This window comes from Crinia signifera, unplaced genomic scaffold (assembly GCF_055691185.1).
Source record: "Crinia signifera unplaced genomic scaffold, ASM5569118v1 HAP2_SCAFFOLD_89, whole genome shotgun sequence".
In the NCBI taxonomy this organism is placed as follows: domain Eukaryota; kingdom Metazoa; phylum Chordata; class Amphibia; order Anura; family Myobatrachidae; genus Crinia; species Crinia signifera.
In genome coordinates, this window is record NW_028142806.1 from 238,704 (window position 1) to 252,005 (window position 13,302).

General features: G+C 48.2%; 1 protein-coding gene and 1 pseudogene across 2 annotated transcripts in view; both read right to left on the reverse strand.

The window, feature by feature from the left end:
• LOC146056762 (phosphatidylinositol N-acetylglucosaminyltransferase subunit P-like) overlaps positions 1–13,302 on the reverse strand; it is a 210,598-nt gene that overhangs the window by 88,496 nt on the left and 108,800 nt on the right. The gene's annotated exons all lie outside the window — the stretch shown is intronic.
• LOC146056766 (protein ripply3 pseudogene) lies at positions 6,555–12,400 on the reverse strand (annotated as a pseudogene). Its single transcript, XR_014469401.1, has 3 exons — positions 12,342–12,400; positions 8,391–8,461; positions 6,555–7,213 (listed from the first exon to the last, which is right to left on the reverse strand). The product of XR_014469401.1 is annotated as a protein ripply3 pseudogene (transcript).

Consider the following 13,302-nt stretch of genomic DNA (forward strand, 5'->3'; position numbering starts at 1 on the left):
GCAGCAGATGGCCACCGTCCACCTCTATATACAGAGCGTGTGGTGTTGTTATATAAGGTGACAGCCGTTAGATGCAGCAGATGGCCACCATCCACCTCTATATGCAGAGCGTGTGGGGGTGTTATATAAGGTGACAGCCGTTAGATGCAGCAGATGGCCACCATCCACCTCTATATGCAGAGAGTGTGGTGGCGTTATATAAGGTGACAGCCGTTAGATGCAGCAGATGGCCACCATCCACCTCTATATACAGAGCGTGTGGTGGCGTTACATAAGGTGACAGCCGTTAGATGCAGCAGATGGCCACCATCCACCTCTATATACAGAGCGTGTGGGGGCGTTACATAAGGTGACAGCCGTTAGATGCAGCAGATGGCCACCATCCACCTCTATATACAGAGCGTTTGGTGGCGTTATATAATGTGACAGCCGTTAGATGCAGCAGATGGCCACCATCCACCTCTATATACAGAGCGTGTGGTGGTGTTATATAAGGTGACAGCCGTTAGATGGAGCAGATGGCCACCATCCACCTCTATATACAGAGCGTGTGGTGGCGATATATAAGGTGACAGCCGTTAGATGGAGCAGATGGCCACCATCCACCTCTATATACAGAGCGTGTGGTGGCGTTATATAAGGTGACAGCCGTTAGATGCAGCAAATGGCCACCATCCACCTCTATATACAGAGCGTGTGGTGGCGTTATATAAGGTGACAGCCGTTAGATGCAGCAGATGGCCACCATCCACCTTTATATACAGAGCGTGTGGTGGCGTTATATAAGGTGACAGCCGTTAGATGCAGCAGATGGCCACCATCCACCTCTATATACAGAGCGTGTGGTGGCGTTATATAAGGTGACAGCCGTTAGATGCAGCAGATGGCCACCATCCACCTCTATATACAGAGCGTGTGGTGGCGTTATATAAGGTGACAGCCGTTAGATGCAGCAGATGGCCACCATCCTCCTCTATATACAGAGAGTGTGGTGGCGTTATATAAGGTGACAGCCGTTAGATGCAGCAGATGGCCACCATCCTCCTCTATATACAGAGAGTGTGGTGGCGTTATATAAGGTGACAGCCGTTAGATGCAGCAGATGGCCACCATCCACCTCTATATACAGAGAGTGTGGTGGCGTTATATAAGGTGACAGCCGTTAGATGCAGCAGATGGCCACCATCCACCTCTATATACAGAGCGTGTGGTGGCGTTATATAAGGTGACAGCCGTTAGATGCAGCAGATGGCCACCATCCTCCTCTATATACAGAGAGTGTGGTGGCGTTATATAAGGTGACAGCCGTTAGATGCCGCAGATGGCCACCATCCACCTCTATATACAGAGAGTGTGGTGGCGTTATATAAGGTGACAGCCGTTAGATGCAGCAGATGGCCACCATCCACCTCTATATACAGAGCGTGTGGTGGCGTTATATAAGGTGACAGCCGTTAGATGCAGCAGATGGCCACCATCCACCTCTATATACAAAGCGTGTGGTGGTGTTATATAAGGTGACAGCCGTTAGATGCAGCAGATGGCCACCATCCACCTCTATATACAGAGCATGTGGTGGCGTTATATAAGGTGACAGCCGTTAGATGCAGCAGATGGCCACCATCCACCTCTATATACAGAGCGTGTGGTGGCATTATATAAGGTGACAGCCGTTAGATGCAGCAGATGGCCACCATCCTCCTCTATATACAGAGAGTGTGGTGGCGTTATATAAGGTGACAGCCGTTAGATGCCGCAGATGGCCACCATCCTCCTCTATATACAGAGAGTGTGGTGGCGTTATATAAGGTGACAGCCGTTAGATGCAGCAGATGGCCACCATCCACCTCTATATACAGAGCGTGTGGTGGCGTTATATAAGGTGACAGCCGTTAGATGCAGCAGATGGCCACCATCCACCTCTATATACAAAGCGTGTGGTGGTGTTATATAAGGTGACAGCCGTTAGATGCAGCAGATGGCCACCATCCACCTCTATATACAGAGCATGTGGTGGCGTTATATAAGGTGACAGCCGTTAGATGCAGCAGATGGCCACCAATCACCTCTATATACAGAGCGTGTGGTGGCGTTATATAAGGTGACAGCCGTTAGATGCAGCAGATGGCCACCATCCACCTTTAGTTCTGCGTCACTAACTCCACTTCTTACTTCCAGTCGTTATCCTTTCCTAGGAGTTTCTTCCTTACACATTAACCCTTTACTGCCCCTTACACGGGTTCATCCTTTATACATAGTAATCAGTGGCAAACACAGGATTTTTAAAGGGGGGATCCAAATAATTGGTTATAGACCAATGGATTTTTTTTTCCCATTGCATCATTAATGATACAATGGATCTGGGGCTCTGTGTGATTCTTACACACAACTATATACAACTTTCACATTGCAATCCCAGGTCTGGCGCTTTTACACCCATTACACAAGGGGCAACCTGGTTTTAACCCTTCTTATAACCCAGGTCGAATTGCCGGGTTGGTCGACACGGTTATAAGCTTTGGTTCTTTCACACCGTACCTTGACCCGGGTCCATACATCACCAACCCGGCAATAACCAGGGACCATGGTACGGTGTGAAAGGGGTACTAGAAAGACACCGAAGCCTGGAAGTCACACCAGCTGCAGAAGCGATCTGCTGGATCACACACGAGCTGCGTAGGCTTTGCTGAGATCGCACGCGGTATAACGTATGTGTAAAGACCGCATGCGATTCTGCCACACCGGACGGTCATGGGCAGCTTAAGTGGGGACTGCTTCTGACTTCTACACTCAGAGAAGTCGCCCTAGTGCAGTGGTTCCCAACCCTGGTCCTCAAGTACCCCCAACAGTGCACGTTTTGCAGGTCTCCGCACAGAATCACAGGTGAAATAATTAGCTCCACCTGTGGATCTTTTAAAATGTGTCTGAATAATGAGTGCACCTGCCGGGTGGCCTGGAAAATGTGCACTGTTGGGGGTACTTGAGGACCAGGGTTGGGAACCATTGCCCTAGTGTATGGGGGAATTAAGACATAGAGCAAGTTAATCATGCATGGGATAGACATATGAATGTCTACACAAATAACTAAGGAACAAATACAGTTGTTGTTACTAAAAGGTAGAAAAATGGGCAAAGTGGTTCTTATCTGCCGTCACATTCTATGTTTCTATGTAACCAGACCTTGGAGTTGTACAAGCCTGGGACTGCATGAATGAAATGCGATACTCACGGCTGACAAAGTTGTGATGTCATTCAGTTGTGATGTCAGTCACCAGCATCCTCTACAGAACGATGCATCTATACATCTGCAGATATACCGCCTGTTGGCAGTGCAGCAGGGCCGGTGCAATGGAATCGGTACATCTGTCAGAACAGACTTAAGGCCCCCCATACACTAGGGCGACTTGTCCTTAGGACAAGTCGCCCCCGACTTCCCCCTGAGCTTCCCCGGCTGCTCCCCGGGGGAGCTTGATTAGATTGGCACTTGATGTGCCATTTTTTACATGTGATAAATCGTCTCGATTTATCACATGTAAAAAACCCGGGGAGCAGGGGGTTGGGGGGGGGGGGCTACAGAGCAGGGCTGCTGGTGGGAGCAGGGGGGGCTGGGGACGCTGCGGGGGACACAGGCGGCATAGAGCTGGGCAGAGGGAGCCGGGAGCTGTCAGTGCTAGAAAAAAAAGCCTATACAATGAATGGGCAGCCTGTGATCGGCTGAGCGCCCTCTTAGCCAATTGCTGACTGGCTGAGAGAGCGCTCAGCCAATCACAGGCCGCCCATTCATTGTATAGGCTTTTTTTTTTATTCAGTACTGACAGCTCCCGGCTCCCCCTGCCCGGCTCTATGCCGCCTGTGTCCCCCGCAGCGTCCCCAGCCCCCCCTGCTCCCTCCACCGCCGCACCGCCCCACTAGGTCCCAAGTCGGGTGGTCCGACCACCCGATGCAGATCCGATGCGCACGGGACCGCGCATCGGATCTGAGGGGACATCAAAACTAGCCGATTTTGGTCCGATTTCGGCCAGATCCGACTGATCTGGCCGAAATCGGACCAAAATCGGCTAGTGTATGGGGGCCTTTAGGTCTACAGTCATTAAGTCGACCCCGGAAGGTCGACTGGCCCCAAGGTCGACAGGGTTAAAGGTCGACATGACTTAAGGTCAACATGGGCCAAGGTCGACATGATTCTAGGTCGACTGTCATTAGGTCAACATGAGTTTTTCACAATTTTTTGACCCGAATGTCGACACAGTCGACATGGACACAGTTGGAGTTGAACCGCAGCCCCTCGCATCGCTCGCGATGCTTCGGGTACGGTGCCTCGCTACGCCCAGCACACTATTTTATTCTCCCACCACGCCCTAGTGGATGGTAGGGCATGAAATACCGCCTGTCGGCACATGTCGGCTCAAAAAAACAGTGAAAAACTCATGTCGACCTAATAACTGTCGACCTAGAACCATGTGGACCTAGGCCCATGTCGACCTTAAGTCATGTCGACCTTGACCCATGTCGATCTTTAACCCTGTCGACCTTGGGGTACTAATAGAGTCACTGGATTGCAGAGCTGCCACACTGCAGATGGGAATAGCAGAATGAATGGGGACAATGCAGTGTAACGTGTGCAGACGGCCTCATATACACGCTGGCCCACCAGGAATATTCCCTGTGTAACCTGTGGCCGATCCTCCCTGTGTTATCCAGTGTGTACCCAACTATAGTCACCTGCACCAAGGTGTTTATTGGTCGCTGATCTCAGATACAGATCTGAATCCACTGAAATAAATGATCCGATTTGCCCATTGTGAATTGAATTCTTTTGGTGAATTGTGTATATTTAAAACATTTTCCTTTATTTGTGATTTTTGCCTTTAAATATTTGTGCATTAAAAAATGTTCATCATCAACAAAATGTATTTTGACAAATATCCCATTAAAGCCAATGTTTCTGATTTGTTTAATACAGTTTAGTATAAAGTATTGCCATAGGCCTTTTTATCATATTTACAATAAAATAATTGCGCGATATACAAAATATTTACAAATAAAAATGACAGGAGTGCAAAACAGAAAATGCCCACCCCAGTCAGCACCTTATAGAGGAATACACGTTCCCTATAGGTGTACATTGGGCCTTATTCTAGTTCACTCTTAGGGGCAAATTCCTTCTCAGATGGACAAAACCATGTGCACTGCAGGGGGCAGATGTAACAGGTGCAGATAGCATTAGATTTGAGTGAGTTATTTTGTTTCTGTGCAGGGTAAATACTGACTGCTTTATTTTTACACTGCAATATAGATCTCGCTTTGAATAAAATCCCCACCCAAATCTAATTCTCTCTGCACATTTTACATCTGCCCCACCTGCAGTGCACATGGTTTTGTCAATTTGAGAAGGAATTTGCCCCTAAGAGTGAACTAGAATAAGGCCCATTGTATGCTGCCATCTACAACTATGGGGGTGATTCAGGTTAGTTTGCAAAAGCAAACTCCCTTTTTAATGGACAAATCCATGCTGCACTGCAGTGAGGAAGATGTAACAAGTGCAGAGAGAGTTAGTTTTAGGTGAGTAATTTTGTTTCTGTGCAGGGTAAATATACTGGTTGCTTTATTTGTACACTGCAATTTAGATTTCTGTTTGAACACACCCCACCCAAATCTAACTCTCGCAGATGTAACATGTGCAGAACGAGAGTTAAATTTGGGTGGGGTGTGTTGAAACTGAAATCTAAATTGCAGTGTAAAAATAATGCAGCCAGTATTTACCCTGCACAGAAACAAAATAACTCGCACAAATCTAACTCTCTCTGCACATGTTACATCTTCCCCACCTGCAGTGCAGCATGGTTTTGCCCATTAGAGAGAGATTTTGCTTTTGCGATCCAACCTGAATTATGCCCAATATTAGCCGAAGAGGTTTAACCTTTCTGGAAATTACCCCGTAACCCAATTCATATGGCAAACGTTCCACGTGGGTAGGTGATGGGGTTGTGCGCTGGCACCTTCTCAGCACACTGAACACAGTGCAAGAAAGAGTGGCACGGTGCCATTAGATACCCGGCATGCCGGCACTTAGGCAAATGGACCTTCCAAGGTTCAATATCATTTTCACTTTCTCTGTCTTGCGTTGTTGTACTGCGACAAAAATATATATATTTGTTTCCGTTACTTCCGTGTAGAGCTTTCCTTTCATAAATATGTTTATTGTCACATTGGGTCCGATTCAGACCTCATCGCACTGCCTCAAATTCGAACGCCCAGAGTTCAGTGAAGATGGCGCTCTGCTAGTGTGAAATCCCACCTTGCGAATCAATGTCAATGGATGTGTACGGCTACTCATCCATTCTTCGCAGCTGTGCGAGTATTTCGAAATCCCATCGTAACAGTCTCACCGTCGAATGATTTTTACACTGGGCACAAGTCTTCGCAGGCGCCGTGAAACCCTGGACTTAGTCGGCGGTGCGATGAAACAGACATATCCAGCCTGGAGCTGATGTCGCACACCCTCCCCTAACATGCCTAGCGGTTTCCCAGACACTCGCAGCGTTTTATTTCCACCCCCAGACGCCTACTTCCTGTCAATCACCTTAGGAACGCAGGATGGCCTTGCGCATGCGTACTGTGAACCATAGGCACGCGCTGTGCGAATCCACAGCCGTGCAAAACAGGCCTAAATCGGATCTACAACTCTATCGATCTGGTTTGTAATCTGACATATGGAACCGTTTCACTTGCAGATAGGCGTCAGAAAATGCATTTTTCAAGAATACGGAAGCACTCAGGGGTCATAATCCAGGACTCCTGCACCGGCGGGTCATGTGAGATGTTCCTCGGTGCGATAATGGTGTAGCTAATGTCATGTCAAAGAGGTCACGTAGGTAATATCTTGTGCCGATGCCATAAATGTCTTCTTAAAACAGAAGGTCTTCCCAATCCTTCCAGCGCAGTTCCCCATAACCTCCGTCACTGCCTGTCTGCCTGAGTAGCTGACGTGTATGATGGATCCTCTTCCATGTTGTTTCCAGTGTCTTTTTCTTCAACGCTTTGATAATGGCGGAAATAGTTACAGAAGTCCATCTCATCGTAGTCCTCCTCCTCTTCAGATTCCGAATCGTCCTTATAGAAGTCAATGGTGGCTTGTACGGGGAAACTGGCGAGAACGGTCTTCCCCAACTGCTGCAGATATTTCTCCTTCTTGGATTGGGGCATGTACAGCCTGTTCAATGCAGAGAGAGAACAATTTAAAAATATATATCAATTCCATCAGTAAATTCAATTTCAATGAAATCTACATTACTGACCCAGAGAGATAAAGTACTAGCCAATCAGCTCCTGGCTGTCATTTTTCAAATGCAGCCTGTAATGTGGCAGTTAGGGGCTGATTGGCTGGTACTTTGGGATGTATGTGCTAACGGGTCTATGTATTGAAGAAACAAGTGCAGGGTGTGTGGTGTGGGACCCGCAGGAGTCCATACCTGCACTCATTATCTATATGCCCAACAGTGGCGTAACTAAGTTTTGGGCGCCCCCCCGCCGCCGCCCCGCCAAGCACCCCCAATCCCCCGCCGCCCATGCAAACCCCCCCCCCAATCCCCTGCAGCCTTACCTATCACGCTGGTCCTGGCGGCTCTGTTCTTCTTCTGCTGAGGACCACCACAAAATGGCCGCCCCCATACAGCAGACAGTTTCAGAGAACTGTGTGCTATATGGGGGCGGCCATTTTGTGGTGGTCCTCAGCAGAAGAACGGAGCCGCCGGGACCAGCGAGATAGGTAAGTCTGCGGGGGATTGGGGGGGGGGGGTATCTATAGCACCGCAGCCCCCGGCGCCCCCACATGCACAGCGCCCCCCCCCCCGCGGTGGCGGGGGCTGCGGTGCTATAGTTACGCCGCTGATGCCCAAGATATATCCAGAATGCAATATAGGCACAGGCCAATGGGGTGATTCAGGTTGGTTTGCAAAAGCAAACTCCTTCTTTAATATACAAAACTCTACTGCACTGCAGGTGGGGAGATGTAAAATGTGCAGAGAGAGTTAGATGTGGGGGAGTTATTTTGTTTCTGTGCAGGGTAAATACTGACTGCTTTATTCTTACACTGTAATATAGATATCAGTTTGAACACACCCCACCCAAATCTAACTCTCTCTCTGCACATGTTACATCTGCCCCACCTGCAGTGCAGCATGGTTTTGTCCATTAAAGGAGTTTGCTTTTGCAAACCAACCCGAATCATTTATATATGACATTTATACAGTATCTGGGGGTGCTAGGCGCGACCGCTGCTCCCATCTCCCCCTCTGTACACCAAGCGCCTGATTCAGCTCTGCACATTCACATATTACATTTATACAGTATCTGGCGGTGCTACACCAGGTGTGACACTCAGAACTTACCGCACTGGATGCTGAAATCCCAGCGCCCCCTTTGTCCCGGCAGCGCACTTATCACTATCTGCGGGGTCTCGCTGTAAATAGAAAAAAAAAAAAAAACAATAAAAAAATATTCAGCTAATAACACAAGCAGACTAGTATAAATGGCCACTCTCTTGCTTTTGTGGAACTACAAGACCCAGGATGCCCCAGAGGGCTTTTGCAACCTGCCTTAACTTTGATCTAGAGAAGCACAGAAATTCTTCTATTGTGGTGGTGGGATTTGGTGTAATGGGTGCCAGACGGCTCCCCTACAGTCAGGATTCCGACAGTCATTACTCCGACGTTGGAATCCCGACTGCTCCCTCGTGTTGGTCCTCCACCCCCATAGAGGGAGAATAAAATAGGTGGCCAGCGCAGCTCGCCGCCGTGCCCGCAGCGTGGCCAGCGCAGTGAGCCTGCAAGGGGCTTCATTGCACTCCCCCCGCTGTGCAGTCGGGATTCCGACAACAGAGAAATGACTGTCAGAATCCCGACTGTCGGTGTGTCGTACCACACCCGGTGTAATCCCTGCTCTGGCTGTGGCTGTGTACCCATAATACAGCAGCCCCCGAGGCCTGGCTGCAGACACTATAGGGAAATCCTATTGTCTGCCTGTGAATTACACATCCTTTCTCTGTGTAATATCAGGGTGGGATACACACTACAAGCAATGCTTGTCCTATCTCCATTCACTAACACAATGGGATATCCCTTATCCAAGCTGTAATCAGCGGCAGGGTCACTTCCAGGGGGCGAATTACACAGAGGATAGATAGATAGATAGATCACAAATGATAATCTGTGTACACACGCAGGGCTGTCTTTCCCATTGGGCTTAATGGGCAGTTGCCCAGGGGCCCGAGGATAGTAGGGGCCCACCACAATGGAGAAGATGGCACTGTCCTAGGGAAAGGCGGCAGGCGGTGTGTAGCGGGGATCCTGGCAGCGGCGGGTGGAGGGGACCCAGGCAGCGGGCGAAGTGTGCAGGGGACCCGGGCAGCGGGAGGCGTGTGCAGGGGACCCGGGCAGCGGGAGGCGTGTGCAGGAGACCCAGGCAGCGGGTGAAGTGTGCAGGGGACCCGGGCAGCGGGCGGCGTGTGCAGGAGACCCGGGCAGCGGGCGGCGTGTGCAGGGGACCCGGGCAGCAGCGTGTGGCAGGGTCCGTCCAGGAAGCGGAGACCTTGATGTAGTGCTGTCTGCCGCCGGCCAGGAAGCGCTGCTGTTCTGATTTTGAAAAGACTGGCCATATGCTGATTGGCCGGACGCTCAGCCAATCAGCGCAAAGCCATTCTTTCCAAAATCTGCAGCGCTTCCCGCACGGCAGGAAAAAGCACTACATCAAGGTCTGAGTTGCCGCTTCCTGGACGGACCTTTCCACCCACCGCTGCCCGGATCCCCGCCACCCGCTGCTGCTGCACATAGGTGAGGGGAGGGGGGTTGTGAAAGGAGGGGGGTTGTGAGGGGAGGGGGGCCCTCAAATAATTTTGCCCAGGGGCCCATTATATTCTTAAAACGGCCCTGTACACACGCTTAGATTATTCCCTGTTTTTGATTCATTGTTGCTTATAGAAGCAAAATCGAATCAAAATGGAATGGTTGTTAAGATGCTTTCAATCTGCATTCGTTTCATTGCGCGCTCACGGTTTCGCTATATCGAAAAGAAAAATAGACTGTGCAGGCAAGGAAATGTCGAATGCGATCCAGTAAATCGAATGTGTACACTGTGCCTTGAATGTAAATTGAATTCGATATATCGAAATCGATATGGAATGCAAGTACAGATCTAATGCTAAATTGAATGGAAAGATCTAATGCCAAATCGAATCACACATTGAATCTAAAGCAAATCAAAGCGTGTGTACACACCAATAGATAGAGAGATAGGTACATAGATAGACAGACAGACAGACAAAAATATGATAAATTTGCCACCAGCTTGTTTTGTTTTTTTTATTCGTATATATCATGCTATGCTAACTGGCATAGCGCTCAGCACCAGTCCAATAAAGGACATACGCATACCTCCCAACTGTCACGATTTTAGAGGGACAGTCCCGATTTTCGGGTCCTGTCCCGCTGTCCCACCCGCGGCAGGCATTGTCCCGCTGCGGGGGGTGGCAGTTGGGAGACCCCCCAATCTAGTAGAACAGACGCTGTACGCATGCGCACAGCGTCTATTCTCGTATGAAAATGAGGTTGCGGCTAATTAGCATAAGCCGCGTCCTCATTTGCATACGCCCCGTCCCCTTTTCGGACACTCGCGCGGCGAGTGTCCCTATTTCTTCAGGCCAAAAGTTGGGAGGTATGCATACGTTGCTATGGGAGATAGCTTCCCTAATGGATTTATCCATGCAGTAGATCAGGGTTGCCGACTTTTTAATGCTCCTCTCCGGGAGAAGCCCGGAGAGGAGACTTTCCTTACCCGATCGGGGGCGGGGCTTGACAGTGACGTCATTAAGCCCCGCCCCCACTACGGGAAATAGTAGAAATGACTGATATCCATGGAGGGGGCGGGGCTAAAATGACGCGATTGTGCCATTTTAGGTCCGCCCCCTCCTCGGAGACCCGCGGATTGCGGCATTTACATGCCGCGATTCGGGGAGTTCAGGGGGGTCCCCCAGATTCCGGGAGGGTTGCCCACCCCTCCGGGGGGCCGGGAGGGGGACCTGATTTTCGGGAGACTCCCGGGAATTCCGGGAGGGTCGGCAACCCTGCAGTAGATGGAGAGAGACTTTAGCTGGTGCTGTCGCTACTGGTGTAAATCCACTTTAATCAGATATTTTCATACAGATCAATAACCTCTGTTTCATCTTGCAAAAAATACAAAGAATTGTTACAGTGTAGAGAGATCAGTATCACCGGTGTACACACACAGGCTGAGGCTTTCCATACTGTCTCCTTACACAGGTTCTGGGGATGGCTGACTTCAAATTTACATTTCCCCGTTCCATGAGTGTCTCGGATTAAAGGCATGGTATGGTAAGTAATATATATTACTATTGTAAAGCGCAACGGAATCTGCTGCGCTATATAAGAAACTGTAAATAAATAAATTATATATATATATATATCAAAAGATGGGGGGTTGTGACCTTTTCTGCGCTATAGGGTTAGCTGCACCTCTAACTACCTCGTTGTTAGTAGAGGTAAGAAATGAGTATAGAAAAAGGAAAAGTGTAGAGGTGCGCTAGTATAGGTTTCACCCAAATTTCATACACAATGGTGGAACAATATAAAATCATTTATTTTGTACAATAGTATAAAAACAATAAGTTCTCACACAAAAGATCATATCATAATAGGTACAATATTTGATACCACTTTTAACAAGTGTGTTTCCTGAAAAGACCCTACGCGTTTCGTCAGGTGGGTTAGGTGTATCTAGTCACACTCTGATTGACTAGACAGACCTAACCCACCTGCAGAATTTTTATTCGGTGAAGTCATCAATCGGACTCTTTCTATCTACCCCCCAAGCTGAGGACACTCAGATAGCGAACACCCCTTCAAGGGGACTGATTCTCTTTGGTCCATCCGGGACGAAACGCGTAGGGTCTTTTCAGGAAACACACTTGTTAAAAGTGGTATCAAATATTGTACCTATTATGATATGATCTTTTGTGTGAGAACTTATTGTTTTTATACTATTGTACAAAATAAATAATTTTATATTGTTCCACCATTGTGTATGAAATTTGGGTGAAACCGATACTAGCGCACCTCTACACTTTTCCTTTTTCCATAGATATATATATATATATATATATACATACATACATACTGTACATGTTGCATCTAGTAGAAGTGACGGCTACCATACGTAATTCCCATTTACTGCAGTTTAGTTTTTTATAAATGCATTTATTTCACTACAACTGCCACAAATAGATATCGTTGTAACATTGTCAGATGCGACGGAGCAATGGCACTTACCAGCCTCTGCTGCGCCTCCGAATCTCTGCCTCCAGACGGCGGCACCCAGGGTCTCCAGAGACTGGGGTTGCTGGTAAACAGAAGGAATGGCAATGATCAGAAATCTGCACAAATCATATTATTACCCTTTAACACTAAGTGGTATTTATCAAACTTGGAAAGAGATAAAACTGTGAGAGATAAAGTACCAGCCAATCAGCTCTGGACATTTAAAAAAAAAAAAAACAACTGTAAAATATGAGGTAGAAGTTCAGACCCATAGGAAAAATGATCAAATAAACATTTATATTAATATTTACACCTTCTTTTCTTATTGCCACAATACGCGATGATAAGACATTATGGGGGGGATTCAACTAGCTGCGGGACAAATGAAATGTCACATGACGTTAGCGCCCTTTTTGGCGATCTGTGGCCAGAATTAAGGTCACTTTACACTGACTTTTATTACCAAAGGAGAGAGAAAGCCAGGGGGAGGGGGTGATTCGGCCGCCGCGTCGGACCTTCTGCACATTTGGCTCCATGTGGTGCCTAGTGGAGGCGTCGGCCCTGGCTAGGGAACACTGAGATAGGATGCGCAAAATTACTGCTTGCCCTGGCAAAAACCCGGGTTTTTGCAGCAGTGAGAACGGTGTATAAATGAAAAAATGCCGTAAAAACCCCATTATTGGGTTTTGCACTGCATTAAGTAGACTATGGGCTTCTTAACGCGATCCAGCGCCGACACCATCTCTTGCGATAAGAGCTGCCCATTGCTATACTAATCGCATAACAGTTAGAGCATATGCATTTAGTATCATTGGCATAGGCGACATCCCTGTGTGTGAAAAATGACAGGAACTGATTGGCTGGAACTTCCACTTTATCTCTCTCCAAGGATTAGAGAGTAGTGGCTAGACTCCAATGTCTGGCTGCTACTCTCCGCCTTGTGCCCCACATAAGATTTTACCTGGTTCGCTCT